Below are 15,111 nucleotides of genomic sequence, written 5' to 3' on the forward strand. Positions count from 1 at the left end.
CCTGCACTACTCCAGCATCGACCAAGACCAAGACGAGCAACAGCAGCAGCCACCTGAAATGCATCCTGCTCAACACCCGCTCCGTCCACAGACACGCCGTCGAGCTCTGGATCCTGCTCGACACAACTTTACCAGACGTCGCCTTCCTCACGGAAACCTGGATGAACGCCTCTTCAGCGCCCGACATCGCCATCCCAGACGGCTACAAAATCATCCGTAGGGACCGCATCAACCAGACCGGAGGAGGCATCGCCATCATCCACAGGAACACCATCCGCATCACGACCAACACCGACAACACCCTCGCACACGCCGAGCACCTGCACTTCCAGGTCCACATCAACCCCAAGACCACCCTCAGAGGCACCCTCATCTACAGACCCCCAGGACCACGCACACAATTCAGCGAAGACATCGCCGACTTCATCAGCCCGCACGCCCTCCTCTCCGCTGACTACATCCTTCTCGGGGACCTCAACTTCCACCTGTAGAACAACAACGACCGCAACACCACCACCCTGCTGGACAACCTCGCAAACCTCGGACTCAAGCAGCTGGTGACCACCCCCACCCACTACGCCGGACACACACTCGACCCCGTCTTCTCATCCAGCAAGGACATCACCTTCAGCCACGCCACCGGACTCCACTGGACGGACCACAGCTGCGTCCACTTCAGCTTCAGAAGGACCACGATCCACCACCACGAGCAACAGGTTGCACGCAGAAGCTGGAACAAGATCTCAGCCGACCAGCTCGCGACTTCCCTGAGCAAGAACCCACCCCCCAGCGCAACGAACCCCAGCCAAGCGGCCACCAACCACATGAAGTGGATCAGCGACTGTGCAGACGACCTCACCCCCCTGAGGACCCCGCCTAGCAGACCCGGCAGCAAGAAAGCCCCATGGTTCCCTGACGAACTCAAGAGCTCCAAGAAGAACTGCCAAGCCCAACGAGAGAACCTGGCGCAGAGACCCTACACCGGACAACATGACTGCCCTCAAGATCGCCACCCGAAAACACCACCAACTGATCCATGCCACCAAGAAAACTGCATTCAAGGAAAGACTGGACAACAATGCACACAACAGCAAGGAACTCTTCAACATCGTGAAAGAGCTCTCCAACCCCAACGCCGGAAACAACGACATCACCCCTTCGCAAGACCTCTGCAACTCCCTCGCCTCCTACTTCCACAACAAGATCGGGGACATACACAACAGCTTCAGCACTCAACCGACGCGGGCCACGACCGAACCACCGCCCCCCACCACCACCCTCTGCGCCTGGACCCCGATCAGCACCGAAGACACCGTCGGCACGATGAACTCCATCCACTCCGAATCTCCGACCGACCCCTGCCCTCACCACATCTTCAACAAGGCCGATGCTGTCATCGCACCCCACCTGCGGTACATCATCAACACCTCCTTCGACACCGCTACCTTCCCGGAGAGCTGGAAGCACGCCGAACTCAGCGCTCTACTAAAGAAGCCATCAGCCGACCCCACCAACCTCAAGAACTACCGCCCCATCTCGCTGCTCCCATTCCCTGCAAAAGTCATTGAGAAGACCGTCAACAAGCATCTGGCCACCTTCCTCGAGACGAACGGATCCCTCGACCTCTCGCAGTCTGGCTTCCGGGCCAACCACAGCACCAAGACTGCCCTGATCGCAGCCACCGATGACATCCAAGCCCTGCTTGACAACAGAGAAACAGCGGCCCTCATCCTCCTAGACCTCTCCGCGGCCTTCAATACTGTCTGCCACCGTACACTAGTGCAGCGACTCAGCAACGTCGGAATCCAGGAGAAGGCACTGGAGTGGATCATCTCCTTCCTCGCCGGAAGGACACAGAGAAAACCGCCTCCCCCGTTCAGATCTGAAGCCACCGAAGTCATCTGCGGCGTTCCTCAAGGCTCCTCGCTCAGTCCAACCCTCTTCAACGTCTACATGAGCCCCCTCGCAGACATCGCACACCAGCACAACCTCAACATCATCCCCTACGCCGACGACACCCAGCTGATCCTCTCCCTCACCAACGACCCGCCACCGCCAGAGCCAACCTTCATGAAGGGATGAAAGAGGTAGCCGAATGGATGAAGAACAGCCGCCTGAAACTGAACTCGGACAAGACGGAAGTCCTCATCCTGGGATCCTCACCCTCCGCCTGGGACGACTCCTGGTGGCCCCCCGCCCTAGGCAGCGCACCCAAACCAACAGACCACGCACGCAACCTGGGCTTCATCCTGGACTCCTCCCTCTCCATGACCAGACAAGTCAACACCGTCTCCTCGTCATGCTTCAACATCCTGCGCATGCTACATAAGATCTTCCGATGGATCCCCACCGAGACCAGGAAGACGGTCACCCAGGCCCTCGTCACCAGCCATCTGGACTACGGCAACTCCCTCTACGCCGGAACCACCGCCAAACTCCAGAAGAGACTCCAGAGGATCCAGAACGCCTCAGCACGACTCATCCTGGACATCCCCCGTCGCAGCCACATCTCCGGACACCTGAGAAATCTGCACTGGCTCCCGGTCAACAAGAGAATCACCTTCCGTCTCCTCACCCACGCACACAAAGCCCTACACAACCAAGGCCCAGGATACCTCAACAGCTGCCTCAACTTCTACGCTCCCAAAAGCCAGCTTCGATCGACCTGCCACGCCCTCGCCGCCGTCCCCCGCATCCGAAGAGCCACCACAGGGGACGGTCCTTCTCCTACCTCGCCGCCAAGACATGGAACTCCCTCCCGACCCACCTCCGCCTGACCCAGGACCACCTCGCCTTCAGGAAGCAACTCAAGACCTGGCTGTTCGAGCAGTAGCACACCGCCCTCCCCTAGCGCCTTGAGACCCTCTGGGTGAGTAGTGCGCTATATAAATGCTTTGATTGATTGATTGATTGATTGGATCTCAAGAGGCATTCCTACCCAGAAACCCTGGCAAAACTCAAGCTTTTTCAGTTTGCCCCCAGACCAAGCATTCCACAGAAATAGACATAGGTACCAACAGACCTTGGTCACAGTTACATTTCAGTAATTGTAATAGCAACAATTTGATCTATTTGCTGACTTGTTCCAGCTCCATTAGGTATGTAGGCATGTCTACCCATAAGGTACGCACACACATGTTGGAGCACAAGAGCTCTTTTTGTTGTAAAAAATCTATGACGAAGCTCACAAGACACTTCCTAGAGAAGCAACATTGTGAAACAGACTTCCAGTGGACTGTCTTAGAAAAGCCATTTATACTCATGCATATAAGGGATGTCTCCAGGTTTTTGTGTAAAAAAGAACAGAAATGTATCTATAAGCTCCGCACAGACACAAAGGGATTAAATGATGATATTCCTTGGACCTCATTATAGGTTTTGGTCCACATGTAGATTACACACAGAGGTTACATCTCCACATAGTGCAGTAGAATTATTTGATTATCCGTGGATTGGTTTTTTGTGTGTATATACCCAATACCTTAATGAAGGACAGGCAGGCAGGGCTCCCCTCCCTATTAATAGGTTAATCAATCTCAGGCTGACGAACCAGGTAACTGAATTAGAGGTGGGCATGTATGACTAGGCTATGTGCTTGATACAAGACCATGTACACTTTCCGTGCACCTGTATTGTGCAGTTTTTTTCAGAGAAGTTTGTCCAGTAGTAAATGATCAACTTGCAATAAATGTGCCCATATATGTTAGCAGGATAGCATCATGATCTCAGTAACTTTCTCATTGATTTAATACATGATAAGGTTCAAAGAAATATCAAGAGCTCCAAGAAGAACTGCCAAGCCCAACGAGAGAACCTGGCGCAGAGACCCTACACCGGACAACATGACTGCCCTCAAGATCGCCACCCGAAAACACCACCAACTGATCCATGCCACCAAGAAAACTGCATTCAAGGAAAGACTGGACAACAATGCACACAACAGCAAGGAACTCTTCAACATCGTGAAAGAGCTCTCCAACCCCAACGCCGGAAACAACGACATCACCCCTTCGCAAGACCTCTGCAACTCCCTCGCCTCCTACTTCCACAACAAGATCGGGGACATACACAACAGCTTCAGCACTCAACCGACGCGGGCCACGACCGAACCACCGCCCCCCACCACCACCCTCTGCGCCTGGACCCCGATCAGCACCGAAGACACCGTCGGCACGATGAACTCCATCCACTCCGAATCTCCGACCGACCCCTGCCCTCACCACGTCTTCAACAAGGCCGATGCTGTCATCGCACCCCACCTGCGGGACATCATCAACACCTCCTTTGACACCGCTACCTTCCCGGAGAGCTGGAAGCACGCCAAACTCAGCGCTCTACTAAAGAAGCCATCAGCCGACCCCACCAACCTCAAGAACTACCGCCCCATCTCGCTGCTCCCATTCCCTGCAAAAGTCATTGAGAAGACCGTCAACAAGCAGCTGGCCACCTTCCTCGAGACGAACGGATCCCTCGACCTCTCGCAGTCTGGCTTCCGGGCCAACCACAGCACCAAGACTGCCCTGATCGCAGCCACCGATGACATCCAAGCCCTGCTTGACAACAGAGAAACAGCGGCCCTCATCCTCCTAGTTCTCTCCGCGGCCTTCAATACTGTCTGCCACCGTACACTAGTGCAGCGACTCAGCAACGTCGGAATCCAGGAGAAGGCACTGGAGTGGATCATCTCCTTCCTCGCCGGAAGGACACAGAGAAACCGCCTCCCCCCGTTCAGATCTGAAGCCACCGAAGTCATCTGCGGCGTTCCTCAAGGCTCCTCGCTCAGTCCAACCCTCTTCAACATCTACATGAGCCCCCTCGCAGACATCGCACACCAGCACAACCTCAACATCATCCCCTACGCCGACGACACCCAGCTGATCCTCTCCCTCACCAACGACCCGCCACCGCCAGAGCCAACCTTTATGAAGGGATGAAAGAGGTAGCCGAATGGATGAAGAACAGCCGCCTGAAACTGAACTCGGACAAGACGGAAGTCCTCATCCTGGGATCCTCACCCTCCGCCTGGGACGACTCCTGGTGGCCCCCCGCCCTAGGCAGCGCACCCAAACCAACAGACCACGCACGCAACCTGGGCTTCATCCTGGACTCCTCCCTCTCCATGACCAGACAAGTCAACACCGTCTCCTCGTCATGCTTCAACATCCTGCGCATGCTACGTAAGATCTTCCGATGGATCCCCACCGAGACCAGGAAGACAGTCACCCAGGCCCTCGTCACCAGCCATCTGGACTACGGCAACTCCCTCTACGCCAGAACCACCGCCAAACTCCAGAAGAGACTCCAGAGGATCCAGAACGCCTCAGCACGACTCATCCTGGACATCCCCCGTCGCAGCCACATCTCCGGACACCTGAGAAATCTGCACTGGCTCCCGGTCAACTAGAGAATCACCTTCCGTCTCCTCACCCACGCACACAAAGCCCTACACAACCAAGGCCCAGGATACCTCAACAGCTGCCTCAACTTCTACGCTCCCAAACGCCAGCTTCGATCGACCTGCCACGCCCTCGCCACCGTCCCCCGCATCCGAAGAGCCACCACAGGGGACGGTCCTTCTCCTACCTCGCCGCCAAGACATGGAACTCCCTCCCGACCCACCTCCGCCTGACCCAGGACCACCTCGCCTTCAGGAAGCAACTCAAGACCTGGCTGTTCGAGCAGTAGCACACCGCCCTCCCCTAGCGCCTTGAGACCCTCTGGGTGAGTAGTGCGCTAAATAAATGCTTTGATTGATTGATTGATTGATTGGATCTCAAGAGGCATTCCTACCCAGAAACCCTGGCAAAACTCAAGCTTTTTCAGTTTGCCCCCAGACCAAGCATTCCACAGAAATAGACATAGGTACCAACAGACCTTGGTCACAGTTACATTTCAGTAATTGTAATAGCAACAATTTGATCTATTTGCTGACATGTTCCAGCTCCATTAGGTATGTAGGCATGTCTACCCATAAGGTACGCACACACATGTTGGAGCACAAGAGCTCTTTTTGTTGTAAAAAATCTATGACAAAGCTCACAAGACACTTCCTAGAGAAGCAACATTGTGAAACAGACTTCCAGTGGACTGTCTTAGAAAAGCCATTTATACTCATGCATATAAGGGATGTCTCCAGGTTTTTGTTTAAAAAAAGAACAGAAATGTATCTATAAGCTCCGCACAGACACAAAGAGATTAAATGATGATATTCCTTGGACCTCATTATAGGTTTTGGTCCACATGTAGATTACACACAGAGGTTACATCTCCACATAGTGCAATAGAATTATTTGATCATCCGTGGATTGGTTTTTTGTGTGTATATACCCAATACCTTAATGAAGGACAGGCAGGCAGGGCTCCCCTCCCTATTAATAGGTTAATCAATCTCAGGCTGACGAACCAGGTAACTGAATTAGAGGTGGGCATGTATGACTAGGCTATGTGCTTGATACAAGACCATGTACACTTTCCGTGCACCTGTATTGTGCAGTTTTTTTCAGAGAAGTTTGTCCAGTAGTAAATGATCAACTTGCAATAAATGTGCCCATATATGTTAGCAGGATAGCATCATGATCTCAGTAACTTTCTCATTGATTTAATACATGATAAGGTTCAAAGAAATATCAAGAGAGACGTTATAGGGTCACTGTGCAGTTTCCCCAATTGCATTTGGTTAATTTATCATGACTGCGGTGGCATGTTTGCATGGTTCTCTGCATGGTGTGCCATTAGTGTGCCTGGGGATACCTGGCTAGTAGCTTATTATGCTGGTTCCCCAGTCCTTTACAAGGGACTAGTGCCCACATGCATCAAAGTCAATTGCATTCGCAAATGGTGCAAATCGCAATTTTTGGACGTTTGCGAATGCAATTGACTAATTTGGAATGCATCATGCGTTTCGCAATTTTAGGAATCGCAACCATGTTGCGATTTCTAAAATTGCGATTGCATTCAGGAAATCGCAATTTCAGATTTCTTAAATACAATGCATGATCATTTTTTAATTGCGAATTCGCAATTTGGAAGTGGTAAATTAGCATGAAGTTGAACTTCATGCTAATTTATCGAAAACTTTCAAATATGCACCAATTGCATTTTTGAAAGTTTTAATTTACACACACACATGCCCTTGGGGCATGTGTGTGGGTAAATTGCATTTAAAGTTACATTTCAGAGGTGCAGGGAGGAGTTCTTTGGACCCCCCCCCTGCACCCTTGAAATTGCATTCACATTTTGCGAATCGCAATTTGAAATTCGCAAAATGTGAATGCCTTCCCATTCATTCCTATGGGCCTTTTGGCCCATAAGAATCAATGGGAAGGGTTTTCCTTAATTGCGATTCGCAAATTGTGAATCACAATTAAGGAAAAATACCGAATTGCAAAAATAAATGCGAATTGTTCATGCATTGCAGTTTGTGATTTCTAAATTGCGATTCCTTAATTTTTGCAATTTAGGAATCGCAAACAGGTGCAATGATGCATGTGGACGTAAGTGTACTGTTAGCGGTGGCATCACAAATGAGGATGGGAGGTCCTTACACTGTAATCAGCATCGCTTAGAAAGACATGATTTGAGATACTACAAAGATGGACGCTATGACGTCATTTTGTAGTCTCTCATAGTTCCTCATATTGTTTCTTTAATCGGCTCTTGATAAAGAAAAATGACATATGCCCCGTAATTGGAAAATCGGATTGACCCGGGGCATTAGGCTTTCAGTAACTACTGCTCAGCCCTACTCTTTTATGGACGTATTAACAGCATCCGCGGCGGAACTACAAATAGTGACGGCATGACGTCACTTTGTAGCCCGTCTCATGATAGTTGCGGCGTTAGTTCCAGGCGCTTAAAGTAATGGAGAAAAATGCAGTGGAACTCCTAAAATAGATAAACTGAAGGCACCCGCCCAGAGATACGACCATGATTACGGGTGGTAGACGCTCTTTAATTCGCTGGGGCTTTTCTGAATTTTAAGCCAGCGCGCATATAGACACTCGCTATATCGGCAGAAGTAAAAGTAGTCCCAGACTAAGGTCCCTGATAAAAACCCCTGCCTCTCCTGATGGGTCCCTCCCCCAAGACTCAGGAGTGAGCTTGAGGTACCGATGGAGAGGTAAGGCACTGGACCACCTTGAGGCCCTACATTTTTTCTACGTGGCTAGATTGTTCCTTATGGGCTAGAGTTGTAGTTATTTTTTAACTTTATTTATTTTTTCCATGGATTAATAACATCATATTGGCTAGATTGTTTAGATTAACATCACATGGACTGAGACACAATGGTCTCTCGCTTTGGTTTTTCTTGTTGTTTCTGATGGCATAATAGCAGTCAAAGGTAGCTTTGAATGGTACAGGGCACATCTTTTCTTTGTGTAAAACAGATGACAAATAGCATGAATCTAGTGGGATACCTTGAGACTGGGTGTTCATTTAATCGGGTGATAAGAATAACTTTTCTGTTAGAAGTGGATAAAAGTTGGCAGGTATAGCAGAGGGGATTGATGGATATCATTTAAACTATTTATGTAATAGCCTCGCGGTGTCTCTACTCTCTGTTTTGCTTCTTTTATTTCCATAGTCCGGGCCTCGTAGAACCTGGGCATGGTCCAGGTGAGGTGAGGTCCTTTCCCCTGTCACGACGGGTGAGCAAAAATTGATTATTTATTTCAATGAGTTTAGGGTGACACACCTGTGGTTGGGAATAGCAGACACTGTTATTTGACACTAATCATTATATATTTTCTCCATAGAGTTATACTCTCCAATTGACATGGAGGATTAGTGTACTTCGGTTGGTACAGGTTGTATCGTTTCCAACCTTTATTATTTCACTTTTGATATGTTTTTTCTTTTGATTTATTCACAGTTCTTTCAATAACAAGTGCAACTATCTATAGAGCAGAGGCCCTGGTGAAAGCCATGGGACAGGTTGTTCGCTAGGCAGAAACATGTTGGCCCTTTATGAGACAGATATTTGTTGCTGTCTTTTTTGCACTGTTCTGGTTTTTGATTAGGGGATGTTGTTCGGCTAAGGAATAAAAATGTACGTATGGAGGACACATCATCCTATTTTAATTCACCACTTTTTGTGTTTTATGTTGCACTGGAACTTCTCTATAACCATCAAAGATCAGCTACCAGAAGGCGGCTTATATCTGTTGGTGGACCAAATCCATGACCAACAACTAACGGTGTGGTGTTTTTATCCCAATGATCAGGGGATTAGCCAACTCACACCTGGGATGGCCAGATGATATGACTGATCATCAAGTCTTTTTGATGGTAGCCCATTATCCAATGGTTTGGATTTTGTCAACCTCTCCTTGAATGGTTCTGGTGTCTGTACAGTGTCTGGTGTTTTTCACTATTTGGTAGTTGTTCACCCCTGTTTTAGAGGCTGTCCGTTGGTGACCTAGGCACCCCTGGGACTTTGATAGTCCGCATTTGCAGCCCAGCCAGATTAGCTGGCATTTAGGCCCCCTGTGTTCTTTTGTGTTGTGCATATAGTGTAGTTGGGGATGTGAACCAGGCATGGGTCTTTAAACTTTGTATCCCTTTGACCCCTCTCCACTGTTGGTTTGTAATAAAACTCAAGCTTTTGGCTAAAAACATAAATGTTAATGAAAACATTTGTGAGAGAAAGTTCTGTATTCTGTGGGATCCACAAATTCCCAAACATCTCCCAATAAAAAGACCACCCTGCATGTGGGGGTAGGCCTAGTGCCCAAGACAGGACAGCAGTAAAGCACTATGTGGAGAAATCAGCAATAGGGGTAGCAGTGGTATTTGGTCCCTCAACTCCTACCATCACCCATGTTTCCATATTGCATTTTGGCACTGTTTGTGTGGTATGCGCTATGCTGAACCACACAAGTGGGGTAGTATTTTATAGAAATGTGGAAACATTTAGTAGAAGGAATTTTGTGGATACCCACAGATTCTGGAAGCTTTTATCACAGAAATGTGAGAAAAATGCATAATTTTAGCTAGTTAGGTAAAGTTTTAAGTTTGCAGGGCAGCGTGGGTAAGCGAGTGGGATGAATGCAAGGTACATGATCCTAGAAATATCTGGGTTTTCAATTTTACAAAATGTGAGCAGTGGTTATTTTTTCCTTTGGAGTAATCCAATACTGAAGTGCAGACTTATAATGGTTGGTTAAGCACTACCAGGAGTGCTAGGCTCAAATAGCTTATACAAATAACTGTATCAGAATATTAAACTTATGGCTATTGGAAATTAGCACACATTCATTCTTAAGGCACCAACCACTTCATGGCCATTCACACACCTTTCATGTGCTGCACACAATTCCATTAATGCTGCCAGTCACAGGCCCAACCAATACCACATATCGCTCACATACAAAATACTGCCATCATTCAAGTTCTTATCACACTCATACTCCACAGGACTGATTCACCAATTACCTCACTTCTCAGTAGGTCATCAACCAACTTGCTTATACGCACAAAACTGGCAATCCTCTTGACACATACCACAAGGTGTGTTTTAGGTTGGTGTGCCTCAACAATCTTCATGACATCCCAAGTGAAAAGAATTCTAGACTAAGTTTTTACTACCAGTCAAGTATCTGTCACCCTTGATTATCCTGAGTGTTACTGCATAAATGCCAAATGAACCTTTACTCCTGCTATGATAGCCATCAGAGTCTCAGGAACAAATCTCTTTCATGTGCCTTTAGAGCATTTCCTATGCTAAATTTAACATCTTCCAGTTTGTGGATGTAAGTTGGGGGTGTCCCGGGATGCCTTCGGACTAGGCTACATTCTTCAGATTGAATGAGCATATCTTTCTTGAAACTAAGGTAACCATGCTACAGAAGACTGTCCTAAATTCCCTAAAGAGCACTTTCAACTCTACAAAAGACTTTAGGTTTTGGTGTACTGAGTACTCAGTAAAAACATGCCATATACCCATGCATGGATATGTGCAGTCCTGTGACTGTAATGCATTTGTCATACAGCAGAAAACACACACCAACCATGTTCTGGGAAGTAGACCACAAATATGACCCAATTGTGAAATGCTGTTCTGTGTGCCTCTCATACCTTGACCATTTGCCTACTACCTATGCAAAACCCCCTTGAAAACAAGGCTAAGCTTTTCCAATTTGTTCATGTCACTGTGTCCTTTGAAATCCTGACTAATACCATGTAAGTGCCAAAGGAACCTTTGCTAATGCCTCCCTGTGTCATGTGAGGCTTAGGAAGATGCATTTTTCTCATGCCTTTGGTGAACTATCTGTACTAAATCAAATTCCTTACAGTTTGCCAATGTAAGTTATCGGGTGTCCGGGAATTGCCTTTGACACGTGTCCTACATTCCTTAGACCGTGTGAGCACATCTACCTTTGAATCGAAAGTAAACATGCCGGAGAAGACTATCCTAAGTTGTATTTGAGCACCTCCAAAATCATTAAAGCGTTAGGTTTTGGCACACAGGGCACTCTGTGACAATGTGGCATATGTACCATCACCGTTGAGTACAGTACTGTGACTGTAATGCACTTGTCATATCGTGAAGAGAACATCTAACACGTTCCTATAGAGGATGAAGGTGGCATGTAGTCCATAAGCAAGACTAAATTGTAAAGATTTTCCCAACTAGAGGGAACAATTTTAAAGGCTGAATCCCTAATCAAGAAGTGACAAATGGAAATTATGTATCCATGCACTGCTATTGTAAAATATGTACTTTCAGTATGACAACTCCACTTCATTCAATTTCCCCAAACTTCACGTTTGTATTGTATGATGTGAAGCAAGTTGGAATGCATAGGCCTGGCTGAGAAGGGCACTAGGGACAATAATACTGACACTCCTGCCTCTTTCCTTGCTTAAATCAAACTGCATCAATGACATGGTCAACTCTTTCTCTGTGATCCAGGAATGCTGCAGATAAAGACTTGATTCTGCAACCGTGTAACATCCTCCAAACCAGATAGAGTAGAGTCTACTGTTTCTGCAGCAGCAAAACTTTCAAAATATGGACAACTGAAATGCCCCTGAGACTTCATAAGAAGAGGTCAGGCATATTGCCCTTGGAGTCCCTCTGGGTTCAAGGGATGCATGTGCAATCCTTATCACCCAGCCAGGGGAACAGCAGGCAGCAGGGCAGCACAGCAAGGCAGAACTCCAGAGTTGATTGCTCCCACATCAGTATTCATATGAGCTACCAGGGTACACACCTGGATATCAGCCACAGTCACATGTGCAAAAGGTTGATCCAGACCCTCTATCCACTCATTAATGTTCTCTCTTGATCCCGATCTCTCTCTGAAATGTGTCCAGGTCTCTTCCTTGTGATGTATCACTGATTCAACATGCACTTAGGGAACCACAGAGTCAGGCTGGCTCTCCTATACTCCAGTGCTTAAAGACTTTGATAGAAAAGCAGACATTTGAGATTAGCACATTTAGAGTGTTGCTGGTTTTGAGAGTACCCTATACAGGGGCTGATTTCCACCTAAACTTGAGAATTACCCAGAGATCTCTGCTTCTTTTTTACATATACACAGAAGACATATATATTTTTTTCTTCTCACTGAAAAAAACCAAATGTTACAGGGACGTTATAGTTAGAATCAGATTTATTTCATACCAAACTATTTAAATTCAGCAGTTATATTTGCCTGAGCTAACTATAACGTACGCCCCTGCAATTAACTGCTTATGGCCTCACATATTACATCACTCTTGATATGGTCATTGACACTGTTGGCATCACTGATGACATCTCAAATGACATCACTGATGGCATCACCTAGTGATTGTGAGTATTTTCTAAAAGTTACTGAGTGTTAAACATGTATACTAAGGCAAGTAGCTGTGGGAGTGCATGTATGGGTGAGTGAGTGGGTGTGTAAGTGGTTTATAGAAAAGTGAATGGATATGTGAGACACTTTATACATGAGTGAGTGGGTGTTTGAGTTTTAGTATGGGCGAGAGAGTGGGTTTGTTGGTGGGTGCATGAGGCAGTGAGTTTCTGTGTGAGTATCTGTATGGGTGAGTGAGTGTGATCAAATATTACTTAGTGGGGCAGAAGGAATGGGGGCAAATTCATGCCTAGGAAAGGTGAACACTAACCAGTTCCTGTTCTGGAACGTGTCAGGGTTAATTTCTAAAGTAACTAATATTTTGTGGTTTGAGTTTATTAGGAAGTTTGACATTTTTAGTCTTCAGGAGACCTGGGCGATAAAACCGATTCACATTGAGGGCTATAAAACCTTCCACACTGTAGTCGTCCAATCACCATCTTGCAGAGCCAAGGGTGGCCTATGCACCCATGTCTCTAACCTTTTGGTCTTATAAAAGATAGCCCTAATAGTGACAGATAAGCACCCTCACATAATTGGCATGCTTTTTGATAGAGATCCTTACATCGTGCTTGAGAATTTTTATAACAATGTGGCACCTGAACTGTTTGAGAGGACCATGAGACGCATGTGTGGAGACATGCTTCAATTACAAGCTGGTTCATCCAAAGTGTGTGTGTTATATGGGGAGGGGATTTTAACTCGTATTTATGCCCACATGTTGATAAATGGATTTGTGGCATAGGCTATGAAAAGGGTTCAGGCTTCCCTCACTTCTCTCATTCTAGGCAAGGAGACCTTTTAAAAGACGTTATGTTGGAACTTGATATGGGCTTCGCAAATAACTGATGTTCCCTTATGGCCCGTTTTCGCCCGACCTTTAACGGGCGAGGTGCTTTTACAACGATAGATTTTGTCCTAATCTCATGCAAACACTCTTCCTATATCAAAGACTTTAGGACACACAAGATCTTTTTAAGTGATCACTTTCCAATTAGCATGGAACTGATAGTCCATAAAAATTCTTAAAAGCCCGATGGTAACCCTGTTTACTCTACAGAAAACATTACCCTGTCCAAACAAAATGGTTATGCACTTAAATGGGCAAAAGTGGATGTAATGTAATGTAAAAAGAACTTGTAAAGCGCAACTAACACCCAGCGGTTTCTTGGCACTAAAGCATAAGGAAAACAAACAGTCCGTGGGGCAAGAAGCGTTAATTATAGGCATTACAAAACAGATGAGTTTTTAGAAGGGACCTAAAATGGGTGTAGGGAGAGGCTAGTCTTAGACCTAAAGGGAGGGCATTCCAGAAAGACGGGGCAAGGAATGAGAACCTCAGTCCTCCCTGTTTTTTGCGTTTAAAGGTCGGGACCTGAAGTAAGGCCAGATGGGAGGAGCGGAGATTGCAAGAGGGGACGTATGAGTGCAGTAGTGAAGAGATAAACGAAGGACCTATACCAGCAAGGGACTTAAAAATAATGCCACCCAGTTTGAACTTGCAGCGCTCAGAGACAGGGAGCCAGTGGAGAGACTTTAACAAAGGGCGGACGTGTTGGTGTTTGGGCTGATGATGAATGAGCCGTGCGGCCTGGTTCTGGACAAGTTGTAGCCTCTTTAGTTGGTATGCCGGTATGCCAACATAAAGGGAGTTGGCATAGTCTATCCTGGAGATGACTAAGGCCAATAGGACCAGGGTAAGGGCCTCGGTGGTCAGGAAGCGGGAAATCTTTCGAATTTTTCTTAACTGAAAAAAACTAGAGGAAACTACCGCGTTGATCTGGGGTTTCATCGTGAGGTCATTACTGATGATGACCCCAAGGCTTTTTACTGAGCTGACAGGATTGGGGGAGGACCCAGCCTCGTGGGCCAAAAGATGGATTTCCAAGGATTGGCTACCCCCCCGACAAGCACCAGCTCTGTCTTGTCGGGGTTGAGTTTCAGGTGATTCACCCCCATCCAGTCGCTGATGTGACAGAGAGTGTATTGAAAGTTATCGATGGACTGGTCCGTAGAGTTAATATCGAAGACCAGCTGGATGTCATCCGCGTAATTAAACGCGGTGACACAGCTACCTCGTAGGGACCGAATAAGGGGGGTGAGGTATAAATTTAAAAGAAGAGGGGATAAGGAGGAGCCCTGCGGGACGCCGCAGGTTAGCTCGACCTCGTCAGCAGAAAACTGAGAGAGCCGAACCGCCTGGCGGCGGTTGCTCAAGAAGGAGCGGACCCAGTCCAGAGGGGTGCCCCGGATGCCAGCCTCCCTGACA

The sequence above is a fragment of the Lissotriton vulgaris genome, chromosome 3_1 (assembly GCF_964263255.1).
Source record: "Lissotriton vulgaris chromosome 3_1, aLisVul1.2, whole genome shotgun sequence".
Taxonomy (NCBI): Eukaryota; Metazoa; Chordata; class Amphibia; order Caudata; family Salamandridae; genus Lissotriton; species Lissotriton vulgaris.